Source organism: Lissotriton helveticus, chromosome 5_1 (assembly GCF_964261635.1).
Source record: "Lissotriton helveticus chromosome 5_1, aLisHel1.1, whole genome shotgun sequence".
In the NCBI taxonomy this organism is placed as follows: domain Eukaryota; kingdom Metazoa; phylum Chordata; class Amphibia; order Caudata; family Salamandridae; genus Lissotriton; species Lissotriton helveticus.
This window is the reverse complement of record NC_136065.1, coordinates 1,916,878,262-1,916,893,865: the sequence shown is the minus strand read 5'-3', so window position 1 is coordinate 1,916,893,865 and position 15,604 is coordinate 1,916,878,262. Positions and strand designations below refer to the sequence as shown.

General features: G+C 48.1%; 1 long non-coding RNA gene across 2 annotated transcripts in view; it reads right to left on the bottom strand.

Annotated features, from left to right (window-relative positions):
- Positions 1-15,604, bottom strand: part of LOC144756019 (uncharacterized) — a 96,100-nt gene that overhangs the window by 60,311 nt on the left and 20,185 nt on the right. Inside the window, exon 4 of one of the 2 annotated variants that reach the window (XR_013595005.1) lies at positions 523-583. The exons of the other annotated variant lie outside the window; for it this stretch is intronic. This is a non-coding gene — a long non-coding RNA (uncharacterized LOC144756019). Of the gene's footprint in view, positions 1-522; positions 584-15,604 lie in introns of those variants that run through there. 2 annotated transcript variants of the gene reach the window in all.

Here is a 15,604-nt window from a genome sequence, read left to right as displayed (position 1 = left end):
GAGGCTTGTAATATCTGTTTCTGAACAGCTTGCACCATGTCACCTAATGAATATATGTGGAGTTCCAAATAACCCATACATTCTTTTTAAGAATTCCACTGACCCACTCTGTAGGTTCCAAATGACAGTCCATTAAAAAAGAAACGAACCAATGGATGCACTCATACAAATAATCTAAGAGGTATTAAAGATTTATATCAGTCCACATGCTTGGTGTGTGCCTGTCTTAACTGCACCAGTGAGAAATGAAAATCTTGCTGGCAGTAAACCAACTGGCCAGTCCCAAGATTTACAGATTGAATAGGCCCAAGGGCTCAATCAATTTATAGCTGAATTAATCAATAAACTGTATACCAAAATGTAGTTGATTTTTAAAAATATTTTATGTGTTGAGAATTTTCATTAATTTAGAACTATATCATAATTTCAAACATCATTCTGTAAAGAAGTCCAAAGGTAATTATTGGGTGAAATAAGTATTTATTCAAAGTTGAAAATTTAAAACAACAGTACCTTTTGTAAGTTTCAAAATGAGGTAAAGGAGATATCCTTATATCCTTGTTGAGATCCTTTCTCCTTTCTTCTATTCTTCATAAATCCCGTCCCGTCGCCAATGTAAAGAAGTCCAAAGGTAATTATTGGGTGAAATAAGTATTTATTATGATATAGGATCCCATCCACAGGACAAGCTGTTGCTAATAGTCAGGTCTAAGATCAACTGCCTGGATACTCTAAACATTACATCTACAGAATCTCTACAGAGCATTCTAATGCATGTGGCAACCTGGCAACGAGCTGCATGACCAGGATGCCACACATTCCTCCTGTGATATGCATCCTACATGATATAATGATCATTTACTCCAGTATTGGAACTTTCCTAGATTCACATGTCTGAATCATTCCCCGTTATCGAGATGGGAGTCCCCGGTACATCAAAATAGCAATGCTAAATCAATACAAAGCAGAAAGTAGGCCTAGGCCAATTTCAGTTTTGTAACCATAACTCTCGTTTTGTAAAAGAGACTAAAAATAATCTTTGAACCAATCAGGACCCTTCACCCTCTAGAACACCCCTGAGAGAACGTTAGACCTTCAGATTTTCTACCGCACGTTCTGCTAGGGACTCTCCTCTGAGCTCTGCTCAGTTTTCTTTTATTATAAGTGAATTCGGACAGAATTCTTGACTTCTTTTCAACATTTACATCTACAGTATCTATCTTCAATACTGGTTTGTCATCACTCAGGCACAAATATGTCAGGAAAGGAGAAAAAAGGTATATTTCGAGCCTGTGCTACCTGCGCCAAGAAAAGGCTTTAAACTGATGACCCTCACAAGGACCATATTTATTGCCTATATCCAGACCATCAGGCAAAGTATTGCAAGGTTTATCGTACCTTTTCAAGTAAAACCTTAAGGGATCGTGAGGGACGCCGTCTGATATGGCTTCTGACACTCAAAGCCAGAAAAGAAGTGATTTCTAGGGAGGACAGTGATGAGGCATCCTCTTCTTCCTCATCCAGGAGGTCCCATGAGAGGAGATCACCTCATGCCCATTCATCTGGGGAGCGTCCAGAAAAAGCCCTTAAAAATAACTCTCATGTGTCTCACGGGCGCAGCCCCTCAAAATCTCCTCAAAAACATGCAAAGGAGAGGAATGGACATGCTTCAGGGGATAAACAATCTAGAAAGGCAAGTTCAGAGCCGCCTAAGACACCCCCTCAGGTCAGGCACTCCTTCAAAAAACCCTCTTCAGTGCCTCCTGAAGTAAAGACGTAGACGAAAACTACTTCGTCGACTGTACCATCGACGAAGAAACCACATCTGTCATCGATGAAGAGACCACCTCTGTTGTCGACGACGAAGATTGAAGTTCCCCTGTTGCCAAAGAAAAAGTTAGGATCGACGGCGGAGTTGGGGACTCCGTCGATGAAGGTTTTGTCACTGTCGACTATGATATCGATGCTAGTATCATCGATGACGATGTCGATGACAGTGACAACGGGTTCGCCGATGGCAGGGTCGACGACGACAATAACTACGATGGTAACGATGACTTAGACAGCGGTTAGACCATCGCCGATGGTTTCCAAATCCCCGCTGACAGCTGCAGCTTCGTCAACAGTGTTGTCAGCGATCTCGTCAGCAATCTCGTTGACGGGCTTGTTGACGAGGGAAAAAACACTGGACAGAACAGAGAAGATGAGAACAAGGCGAATTACCCCTGAAATTACATCACCTAGCAAGGTTACACCTCTTTTGCCATCTCACCTGTTGGAAGAGCAGGATTCTGAGGAAGAAGATAATGCGCCATATGGCTATGCGAGTGGCCCGTCCCAGCTGCACGTTAAGTGTCAGGAGGATGATTTTGAAGAAGGATACAGTAAATATCAAGGCTATATTCCTAAAGAACAATACCATCAGGATTATCAGGAGGAGGTAATTTGCATGCCGTCTTCTTTATTAACAGACCTACCGTTCATGTTGGCTGACTACAGGAAGAGATTTCCACCTACTCCTGTACCTCAGGAAATACCATCAGTAGTTCCTCATCCACGCTCTATCCTGTCTACTCCAAAGAGGGGTCAAGCTGAGCTGGAGGAACCCTTACAGAGATCACCTCCATCAATCGCTCAGCAAGATCCGAGTACTACGGATTATGATCAGGAGGAAATAGAGCTTAGATATCCAAATAGAGAATGGGACGACTACCTCATTCCCACGCCTTCTTCTCCTTCTCCGGTGCCTGTTGACTCACCACCAGAGGATATTGGTGGTTTTCATAACTTGTTAGAGAGAGCTGCAAAAAGATTGGATCTGCCTATGCTGGCTACCCAAACGGACTGTTCCTTATATGATTTTGAGGATCCCTATAGGAAATCAGTGAGGGCTATTCCGAGTATATGTCATGTATGGGAGGAAGGACTCAAAGTCATGAAAACACCAGTGACAGTGACACCAGTACTATACAGGTTGGAAAAGAAATACAAGGCCCCAGAGGATGCTCCAGCCTGTTTGGTGGACCATCTCAAACCAGATTCAGTTATTTCCCAGGCAGCTCAGCGAAAATCCAAAAACTCATCGGCACCCATTACCACACTTCCTGATAGAGAAGGCAGGTGCCTAGATAACGCCGGTAAGCATTATCCGTCAATGTCAGCTCTGTTGGTCAGAGCAGCTAATGCCCTTGCCATATTGGGTAGATAGGACAGACAGATGTGGTGTGACCTTGCTCCGTATATGGATCAGCTTCCAGAAGAGAGCAAAGCAGAAATGAAGAAAATTCTGCAAGAGGGAGAGAGCGCTTCTGCAGTAGTGATAGATTGTGCAATGGACATCGCAACTACGGCTTTCAGATTGGTGGGGGGTGCAGTAGTATTACGCCGTCAAGGATGGCTCCGAGGTTCTTCATTTAGACCGGAGGTCCAAAATAAGATCCTAGACCTTCCATTTAATGGGGAGGCTTTATTTGAGAAGTACATCGACGATGCGCTACAAGATATCGAAAAAGATACTGACACAGCGAAGGCTCTAGGGACGCTCCAGTATCGGAAAGTGCCCTTTAGAGGAGGAGAAAGGGGCCTTCCACCCCACAGGGGAGGATTTCAACAGTATAGATACCCCTCATATGCTACATCTTCCCAGCCGTACCGTCAACAGTACGTTTAACGACAGCAACAGTCAGGGGCGTATTCTAAATCTGTCCCTAGAGGAAGAGCGGGTTGTCAGGGAAAGGACACCTCATAACGTCAATGACGAGCTTCAGGCTCCGGCTATTTTTATTCCCACCTTTCCAGATGCTCCCCTAGGAGGGCAAATTTCCTTTCACCTTCATCAGAGGCTACAAATAACCATGGACCAATGGGTCCTCAATCTAATACGAGCTGGACATACATTGGTGTTTCTCTATATCCTTCCTTATACTCCACCAGGACGGCAAGAAGTAAAACACATACATCTCATGTGTTTGGAGATTCTTACACTGCTCCAAAAAAGAGCAAGAGAACCGGTGCCAAACTCCCAGAGAGGGAAGGGATTTTATTCCTGTTTCTTTCTGGTTCGCAGGAATTTACGTCAATAGCATCCGTTCTCTAAACACTTATCTCAAAAAGCAGTCCTTCCGCATGGTCTTCCTTCAGGACATTCTGTTGCTCCTAAACCCAGGAGAGCATATGACCATCTTAGACTTGCAAGATGCATATTTTCACATACCAATCCATCCCACCCACAGGAAGTACCTTCGATTTGTCGTAGCCGGAAGCCATTACCTGTTCAAGGTACTGCCATTTGACCTCAAGTCGGCCCCAAGAATTTTCACCAAATGTCTGGCTCCAGTAGCAGCTTTTCTGAGTAATCAAAGACATCAGGTGTTTCCGTACCTGGACGATTGGTTAATCAAAGCACCTTCACAGGCAGCTGTTCGGTTATCCACTGTGGCATGTACACGACTATTTGCCGATTTAGGCCTGACTCTGAACAAGGAAAAGTCATCTCTACACCCCTCCAAGAACAATACTTTCTTAGGGGCAATTCTGGACACCACAATAAAAAAGGTGTTTCCTTCTCTCTAGAGACAAAAGAGAGTAATTTCTCTGTCCCAAGCATTTGCAAAAAGAAAGTCACTTTCAGTACTCCTCTACAAGTCACTCCTGGGGACAATGTCATCATGCATCCCTCTCATCCCCTTCTGCCGGTTAAGGATGCGTCTATTGCAGGAGAAGCTGGATCAGCAATGGCCTCAAGCAGTAGGTTCCTTTGAGGATGTCATTACAGTCACGCCAGGTATGACCCAGGCCGTGTCTTGGTGGACCCGACGTCAAAATATTTCTGTCAGTCTTTCTTTTCTCACCATGCTGGCTCCACAGGTGATCACCACTGATGCTTCCCTGGAAGGTTGGGGAGCCTTCCTTTAAGACCTCCTGGTCAGTGGGCTTTGGCAGAGTCAAGACCAGTAACTTCACATCAATGTGCTGGAGCTCAGAGCAGTGAGATTAGCATTGCTGGCATTTCTGCAGAGGATAAGGAACTCAACTGTACTTATGAGGATAGACAACACAACAGCAATGCATTATCTCAACAAGCAGGGCGGCATGAGGTCCTTCCCCCTGTCACAGGAGGCCCGGAGCATCTGGAGATGGGCTGTGCAGAATGGAATCTCGCTGAAGGCAGAACACCTTCCGGCGGACTAAAATGTCAAGGCAGACACATTAAGCAAACTCAAGTCAACCTGCCATGAGTGGGGGATCCATCAGGAAACCCTAGACAGCATTTTTCTAATATGGGGCAAACCAACAGTGGACCTCCATGCGACAGCTCAGAACAAGGAATGCTGGTTCTTTGTAAGTTGGCATCACCAACCGGGGTCCTGGGGGGAATGCATTTTTGATGGCATGGTCAGGCGTCTTTGCCTACGCCTTTCCTCCGATTCCCCTCTTACCACGAATGCTCATGAAGATCAAGACTGAGCCATACAGGATGAACCTGATCCTGATGGTGGCTCAGACAACATTGGTTCACAGAGCTCCTCCTTCTTTCGGAGACACAACCTAATCTCCTTTAGCCCATTCCATCTCATCTGATGATGTCGCAGGGACAAGTGCTACATCCAGATCTCTAGTCTCTACGCTTATCAGCATGGCTCCTAAACACTGTGAATTTCAACATCTAGAAATGCAGGGATATTCTTTCAAATGCCAGGGCACAGAGTAAGAATAAGACGTACAGGATGAAATGGAAGAGATTCTGTATATGGTGCCGGGATTCTAATGTTCATCCTCTAAGATCCATGTCTCATGAGTTCCTTCCTACATTCTACTATTAGCAAAATCTAAATTAGCACATGCGTCAATTAAAGTCCATCTAGCTGCTATATCTCGCTTCAGGAGGACGTCCTCAGGACCATTGTTTTGGTCGGAGAGAATCATAAATCAGTTCATGACAGGATTTTTTCATACTTTTCCTCAGGTTAAGCCTCCGCCACCTCTCTGGCAGCTTAATATAGTATTATCACAACTCATGAAACATCCCTTTGAACCCATTCATAAGGCGGACCTTTAGTTCCTTTCTTGGAAGGTGGCTCTTCTTCTGGCGGTGAAATTGGCCAGGAGAGTTGGGGCGATTCCGGCCCTGATCATACAGGAACCGTTTCTGCAGTTTAGAGAGGATCGAATAGTCCTTCGTACTACTCCAAAGTTTATCCCCAAAGTACCTTCAGACTTTCATTTGAATGAACCTCTTATCCTCAAGACATTCTTCCCTCTACAACTACTGCAGCAGAAAGGGCTCTTCATTCTCTGGATATCCAGCGGTGTGTAAAATTTTATCTGCAAAGAACAAAAGCTTTTTGCAAATCGTCTCAGCTATTTGTGTCCTTCAGTGCGCCCAGAAAGGGCTATCCTCTTTCCAAACGAGGATTGCTTGATGGATCTCGAGTGCAATCCAGTATTGCTATCAAGCAGCAGGAAAACCTCTGGGAGCACGGGCGCGTGATCACTCAACGAGAGCAATATCCCCATCCACTGCATTGTTTGCTGGAGTACCTATCCAGATATGCAGGGCTGCTACCTGGAAGAGTACACGCCCCTTCACCAGGCATTACTGTTTGGATGCAGCAGCTAACAATGATGTGGCAGTAGGACAGGCGGTGCTGAGGAACCTTTTCCAATGACGGTGAGCTCATCCTTCATCCCTCCTTCCTTTATACCGTAAGCATGTGCACGTTTGATTTTATATGCATTTCTCATTGTGTAGAGGTTTATAAAATGGTGGTTACCCACATAGGTGTTTATTCTTTATGGTGTTTAGAATTGTAGATGTGAAGAATGGAGTATTTTTCAGTTGGGGGGCTATGGTTTTTTCAGGCAAAACTGTTCTTCCCCACAGATTGACAATTTAAAGCACACTCTTGCATTTGTTCATGTAGACACAGAATAAAATGTGCTACGGACTGCCACCTACTCTGATTCAAGCATGTGAATCTATGAAAGTTCCAATACTGGAGTAAGAAAACAAGTTACTTACCTGTAACTGTAGTTCTCCAGTATTGGAAGCTTTCATAGATTTACATGTGACCCGCCCTCCTCCCCTGAGAAGCTCACCTTTGGTTTTTATACATGGTTATCTTGGGCTCAAGTGCTCGGTAAATCTGAAAGTTTAAGGTTCACTCAGGGGTGTTCTAGAGGGTGAAGGATCCTGATTGGTTCAAGACTTATTTTTGGTCTCTTTTGCTAAACGAGAGTCATGGGTTACAAAAATGAAATGGGCCTAGGCCTACTTTCTGCTTTATTTTGATTTAGCATTGCTTTTTAGGTCGAGCTTTAGTGGCTGCGTGCATGCGCTGCCCGCCCTGCGAGGCATGCAGTAGTGGAGTATGGGAGTTTCCCTCACTCTCCACCCATATTTTTCATTGGCTTCTATGTTTGTCCTTCATAAATTCTGTCTTCTGATCGATTATGAGGCCTGTTAGTCCCGCCTTATTATGCCATGTCATCATGTGTACCCTCCCATGGCTATTGACCCCTTTACTTCGAGTGTTACACTGTAAGGATGAGTTATTTAGAGCACTATTTTTTTGCCTTCTCTCCCCCTCACCCAGCCGCACTCCTTTGCCTGTGCCCTCTTTCACCTCCCCGCAGTCCAGTTTTCAGTGCCTTCTCACACCCCTCACTCCCGCTGTCTGTGTCTTCTCGCACCCCTGCCCTCCCACCCGCACTTCCGTTTTGCAATGCAATAGGTCTCGCGTAAATGTGAGTCATATTGCATTGCAAATGCTTGTTTTTCAGGCTGTTCTGGACATTCTAGTTCTTTGAGGGTCTCGCATACTCTTCAGGACCATTATTTATCTGCAGCACCAAATCGTGAAAACAACCTCCTGTGTGTTGTGTGGGCTGAGGTTACAGGGACGTTAAGCTGAATCAAGGGAGGGGGGCAGTTGTGCTTCTGTTTGAGAAGCTCTGGTGCAGCACGTGGGGGATTAAAGGGGTTGCACACATTCCAGACGGCACCCCTCTTTTCACTTGTTGCTGGGCAACAACCCAGTTCCAGGACGGACTGTGATGTCACCCCGGCCTAGTGCCTCTGTTTACTTCCCTCGGTGCCCTCTCCTACAGGGCTTTAAGTGGGCCGGGTCTAAGCACCTGCAGTTTTTTTCAGGGGGCCTCGAAACGGGTCTCTATCAGGCTCTGTTCTGTGCCCTGGCACAGGCGGTCCATTTTATTTCGCGGACTGCAGTGACAACAGTGACATCCATGTGTGCGTGGTGAGAGTTGTAGAGGAAGGGAAATCCTTTAAAGAGAGTCATTTTCTCTCTGGATTTCCCTTCTCTTTTTGAAACTCAGGAGCAGCAACATTGTTGTGGTGTCACCAGGGCTTTAAGTGAAAGTTTTTTCAATATTATATACAAGCCACATAGTTGCTGCTTATTTATCTTGTGCAACTAGCAACCATTGACAAAGCCATTAGTTGTGACTTGTAGGTATGATCTGACTTGTATCATATATCTAGGCGCAATGACAGGAACAGCAAAATACAAGTCAGGCAGCACACTGTGCTAAACACAGATTTTTAGCTTATGTGCTTTTAAGCCACACCCTCAATGACATTGACCACGCCCCTTTAAGAGACCCCCCCAGTTTTTTCATCCCACTTAAAGCCTTGCACTCTCCTGGAGAGAGCCCTTCTTCCACACTCACTTAAAGAAGCCCTCCGCAGAGGCCTCACCTTCCCACAGCCACCTCCGGGACGGTAAGGGTGAAAGGGGTGTTTGGGGTTCGGGTGAGAGGTGCTGGTACTGTGTGCCTGAGACAATAGTGGTCTCTATCCCATATATCCGGTGCTGGGAGGTGGGCTGGAGCTGTGTGACTGTATCTGTTGATATGTTTGTTAGGCTGAGAACTCATTGAGTGACTTGCCACGTGACCCGTTCTCCTTGCCTGAGAAATGTTGTGTTGAAGGACAGTCATGCGCAACTCAGATGCAACTTTTTGGTGCTGCGGTGATGAACTAACATAGCTGCCAAGTCTCTAAAAGCTGTGCCTGACTAACTGCTCCAGTCCAGGATTTTCTTTGCGTCCTGTTACTTGTAGTCCAGGTTTTTTACTGAGCTGAATAAGACTAAAAGTTCCTGAATGCAAAGTTAACAATCTAGAATGTAAGTATGGGGGAAATTTGCGAATTCGCGGTCCGCGAATTCGTGCGAAATTGCAAAAAAAGTCTGCGAGTTCGCGAATTTTCCCGCGAACTCGCGGATTTTTGTGCCAGTTGCACAAATATGTGACCACGTGGCCTGTAACTTTGCCAGCGCGCCAAAAGGCACCGAGGTCCCTTGAGTGAGCTGGCCATTATAGTGGGGACGGGCGGGAAGACGTTTCATACTGCTAGTGTGTGGTGGATGGGGCCAAACGGGCAGGTTTTTATGCGAGTTCACATGCATCTTGTTTATAAAGGGTCAGAGACCGAGCAGAGCAGCAGATGAGGAGAAAGCAGCCCCCTGGTCACAGGAGCTACATGGGGATGGCGCTCTGGAAACTCATGGATGCAAAAATACATTTGGCACAGGACCCCAGAATCCTTCAGATGTCCAAGATAGCTCTGCTGCGCGCGTTGGTACAAAGCCATTCTGATCCTGCTCAGTGGGTTCAGGCGCATGCAGCTGCTGATGCTGGACAATGTCCCATCTCATACTAAATTGCCCCGTACAGGCATATGCTGGCGCTGGGCAGTAGGGTGCAGTGGCATGCGGGTGCTCCACGCCTGGTACATGCGCATACCGGTGCCAGGGGGACACATGTTTATTGGTGCTGTGTAGCAAGTTATGACTTTACATTTTGACTGCACCAGACGGTGGTACCACCTACACGGATCAGGAGCATCCAGGCACCAGACTTCATGGTGCAAGAGCATAATGGTGCTGTGCGGTCCGGGTATATATGTACTGGGGGCAGGGGGACACTTAGCACAATGTGTGCTCACACCCAGAGGGCTCCCAGGCAATTGAGCACGAATGATTTTCACACTGAGAGGGCTCCGGGGCAGTTCAGCAGCACGGGGGCTCACACCCACTGGGCCCCGGGGCAGTTCAGTAACGCGTGGGCTCACAACCCCTGGGCAGCTGAGCAGCGCAGTGGATCACACCCATAGGCCTTCCGGGCAGTTTAGCAGCGCCACCCTCTGGTTCATCACTGCCACCCTCTGGTTCATCACTGCCACCCTCTGGTTCACCACTGCCACCCTCTGGTTCATCACTGCCACCCTCTGGTTCACCACTGCCACCCTCTGGTTCACCACTGTCACCCTCTGGTTCATCACTGTCACCCTCTGGTTTATCACTGCCACCCTCTGGTTCATCACAGCACCCTCTGGTTCACCACTGCCACCCTCTGGTTCATCACTGTCATCCTCCGGTTCATCACTGCCACCCTCTGGTTCATCACAGCACCCTCTGGTTCACCACTGCCACACTCTGGTTCATCACTGCCACCCTCTGGTTCATCACTGTCACCCTCTGGTTCATCACTGCCACCCTCTGGTTCACCACTGCCACCCTCTGGTTCATCACTGCCACCCTCTGGTTCACCACTGCCACCCTGTGGTTCATCACTGTCACCCTCTGGTTCACCACTGTCACCCTCTGGTTCATCTCTGTCACCCTCTGGTTCATCACTGCCACCCTCTGGTTCACCACTGACCCCCTCTGGTTCATCACTGCCACCCTCTGGTTCATCACTGCCACCCTCTGGTTCATCACTGCCACCCTCTGGTTCATTACTGCCACCCTCTGGTTTGCCACTGCCACCCTCTGGATCATCACTGTCACCCTCTGGTTCATCACTGCCACCCTATGGTTCATCACAGCACCCTCTGGTTCACCAGTGCCACCCTCTGGTTCATCACTGCCACCCTCTGGTTCATCACTGCCACCCTCTGGTTCATGACTGCCACCCTCTGGTTGATCACTGCCATCCTCTGGGTCATCACAGCACCCTCTGGTTCACCACTGCCACCCTCTGGTTCATCACTGCCACCCTCTGGTTCATCACTGCCACCCTCTGGTTCACCACTGCCACCCTCTGGTTCATCACTGCCACCCTCTGGTTAATCACAGCACCCTCTGGTTCTCCACTGCCACCATCTGGTTCATCACTGCCACCCTCTAGTTCATCACTGCCACCCTCTGGTTCACCACTGCCACCCTCTGGATCATCACTGTCACCCTCTGGTTCATCACTGCCACCCTCTGGTTCACCACTGCCACCCTCTGGTTCATCACTGCCACCCTCTGGTTCATCACAGCACCCTCTGGTTCACCTCTGCCACCCTCTGATTCATCACTGCCACCCTCTGCTTCATCACTGCCACCCTCTGGTTCACCACTGTCACTCTCTGGTTCATCACAGCACCCTCTGGTTCACCACTGCCACCCTCTGGTTCACCACTGACACCCTCTGGTTCACCCCTGCCACCATCTGGTTCATCACAGCACCCTCTGGTTCACCACTATCACCCTCTGGTTCACCACTGTCACCCTCTGGTTCATCACTGCCACCCTTTGGTTCACCACTGCCACCCTCTGGTTCACCACTGCCACCCTCTGGTTCACCACTGCCACCCTCTGGTTCATCACTGCCACCCTCTGGTCACCACTGCCACCCTCTGGTTCATCACTGCCACCCTCTGGTTCACCACTGCCACCCTCTGGTTCATCACTGTCACCCTCTGGTTCACCACTGCCACCCCCTGGTTGATCACTGCCACACTCTGATTCACCACTGCCACCCTCTGGTTCATCACTGTCACCCTCTGGTTCATCACTGCCACCCTCTTGTTCATCACAGCACCCTTTAGTTCACCACTGCCACCCTCTGGTTCACCACTGACACCATCTGGTTCACCACAGCACCCTCTGGTTCACCACTATCACCCTCTGGTTCACCACTGTCACCTTCTGGTTCATCACTGCCACCCTTTGGTTCATCACTGCCACCCTCTGGTTCACCACTGCCACCCTCTGGTTCACCCCTGCCACCCTCTGGTTCATCACTGCCACCCTCTGGTCACCACTGCCACCCTCTGGTTCATCACTGCCACCCTCTGGTTCACCACTGCCACCCTCTGGTTCATCACTGTCACCCTCTGGTTCACCACTGCCACCCTCTGGTTCATCACTGCCACACTCTGGTTCACCACTGCCACCCTCTGGTTCATCACTGTCACCCTCTGGTTCATCACTGCCACCCTCTGGTTCATCACTACCACCCTCTGGTTTATCACAGCACTCTCTGGTTCACCACTGCCACCCTCTGGTTCACCCCTGCCACCCTCTGGTTCACCACTGCCACCCTCTGGTTCATCACAGCACCCTCTGGTTCACCACTGTAGATTATGGGGAGAAAGCACACCTGCCCAGCCTCAACCGGGGGCTGGTTAATGTGTTACTGAATTTGAGCTTCAAGTCCGGCACCTGTTTCCTTATCTGTAAGTGCTTCCTGTTGTGGTTTAATTTTTGTGACAGCCTGGAGCATTGTGCCATACTTGTAACTATTTTCTGACACTGCTTCGAGGGTCAGAGCAGGGTCAGAGAATAGTTGCAAGTAGGCAACAACTCTGGAGGCGCCGCTCAGGAAGCACTTACAGGGTTACAGCAGGTGCCCAAGTTGAAGTTAATTTCTTTGTAACCATTTTGTAAATGGTTACAAAGAAATTAGCTTCAACTTGGGCACCTGCTGTAACCCTGTAAGTGCTTCATGTACTTCAGTTTTTGAAAATCCGTCCCGAACGCGATTTCGCGGATTTGTCTGCAATTTCGCGAGATTCGTGGACCGCGAAATTGCAGAAAATCCGCAAATTCCGCGAACGGAACGGATTTTACGCCCATGCTTACTAGATTGGCACAGCTGGTCCCGCATAGACGTTGAAAATTTGGCGATGCTGGAAGTATGTAACCTAGTGCCAATATCTGCAACACTTCTCAGTTCTCATACAGCAAAATACATAAATAAACCACAAGACACCTTCTCAGTTTTCGTAGAGCAAAATACATAAATAAACCACACAACACCTTTGTTAGTGGAGAAAATTGCAGCAGGTTTATTTGCATAACAACTATGCCAACATGGTGGGTTATCTTACGGGCAGTCCAAGGGCAGGCCAGCCCCTTTGCCGCCTGATGAGCCAAATTACACCGTGGCCGACGCCAGTCGGTGGTTACCAATTTTGGGAAGGGCCACCCCTCCAATCAGTGGACCGCCAGTCCATGCACTTACTCACGCCCCCCTAAAAGGTGGGCGGCGCGTTCCAGGCAGCCCCCGGTTGCTCAGGCCCACAACCGCCCGTAGGACTAACGGGGCGCCGTTGCTCTTCCAGGGGACAACACTAAGGCATCCCTGGGTATACTTGGCTTTGCACCCTTAATGTGCTGCTGCCTATAGTACCCTTCTGTACCTTGCAGACTCCCAGTGGACTTAGCCTGATAAAACCAACACCCTACGTTCAGGGCCCCTACACCTGGCACTCTTAACTCTCCTGGTTGAGGATACCACGACAACCCTTGGCTGGGCCCCTCCCATACTACATTGAGAGAAAATTGCTGCAGGTTTATTTACATAACAAATATGCCAACATAGTGGATTATCTTATGGGCGATCTAAGGGCAGGCCAGCCCCTTTGCCGCCTGCCCGCCTGATGAGCCACATTACACCGTGGCCATCGCCAGTCGGTAGTTACCACTTTTGGGAGGGTCCACTCCTTCCATCAGTGGACCGCTAGTCCACGCACTTACTCACGCCCCCCAAAAAGTGGGCAGAGTGTTCCGGTTGCTCAGGCCCACAACCGCCAGTAGGACTAACGGGGCACCGTTGCTCTTCCAGGGGACAACACTAAGACATCCCTGGGTATACTTGGCTTTGCACCCTTAATGTGCTGCTGCATATAGTACCCTTCTGTACCTTGCAGACTCCCTGTGTACTTAGCCTGATAAAACCAAAACCCTACGTTCAGGGCCTCTACACCTGGCACTCTTAACTCTCCTGGTGGAGGTTACCACGGCAACCCTTGGCTGGGCCCCTCGCATACTCCATTGGGAGAAAATTGCTGCAGGTTTATTTACATAACAAATATGCCAACATGGTGGGTTACCTTACGGGCGATCCAAGGGCAGGCCAGCTCCTTTGCCGCCTGCCCGCCTGATGAGCCACATTACACCGTGGCCATCGCCAGTCGGTAGTTACCAATTTTGGGAGGGTCCACCCCTTCCATCAGTGGACCGCCAGTCCACGCACTTACTCACGCCCCCCAAAAAGTGGGCAGAGTGTTCCAGGCAGCCCCCGGTTGCTCAGGCCCACAACCGCCCGTAGGACTAATGGGGCACTGTTGCTCTTCCAGGGGACAACACTAAGACATCCCTGGGTATACTTGGCTTTACACCTTTAATGTGAGGCTGCATATAGTACCCTTCTGCACCTTGCAGATTCTGGATTGCCCTATAACTACTCCTGCAACACAAAAAAATAAGGTAGATTCTTCCCCTCCCCCTACCACCCTTTGGCCATCCACAGGGTAAGCGGTAGGGCGGGAAACAGCGAGACGGGCAGCAGGCAAGAGGCTGCACCGTGGGCGGGGCAAAGTATTTGTACCCCTGTCCTCCCCCGCCACGGCCGGAAGTGATGCCGCCGACTGACCCTCTGGTCCTTAGACCGGGGACCCTAATACGCTGACTTATGTGCCTTCCTGTGGCACTAATGATACCGAATAAGGGGTCCCAGTGGGAAAGTATCTCAAGTACACAAACAAACTTAAAGCACACAATCTTAAAAAATCACAAACAATTATTTCAGCACACTGTTGTTTATTCAAAATGTGCTTGTTTCACATTTCTTATGACAAATTCATAACATAATTGCTGCAGTGCCCCAGGGAAAAGGGAGGGTGAGGGACGGTGTTTGTGTTGGAAAAGGATGTGAAAGGTAGGTCATTGTGACATAAATATTCATATATGATTATTTAACAATCAATAAACGTGGCTTCAAGTCTCTGAGCCAGCACAAATAAGTGAGTCGTTAATACTCAAATTCAAAAGGAAACCATGATAACGATGCTCCTATTTAATATATGATAATGGTGGCTGCATCGACTGGTAAGTGATACTAGCTGTCGACGTTTCGACCCCAAGTTGATACTGCTAGGTATATAAATGTGTGCAAAAATCCTAGGCAGTCTAATTCATAGACAACAAGTAATGGAACCCACTAATGACTAGGAACAGGCGTGCAAAAAATACATAATCATACGTAAAGTACAGACATAATTTTAATAACCATAATAAAATTCATATATAAAAAGGACTAACATTGTACAAATCATATGACAATACAAAATTAAAAGTATTATATACACTTGTTGTACATAATAACAAACAATACACTATAGCAAGATTAATTAAAACTGACACCACAATTGATTGTTGCAAGGTGTCCAAGAACAATTGAAGAAGAATTACTCGACGCGCGTTTCGGCGAAAACGCCTTCTTTAGGAGTCACAAATAACCATAAGATGTAACAAAAACAACCTTCAATTTTGTAGTGTTACCACGTGAAGCGATGGTCAAATAA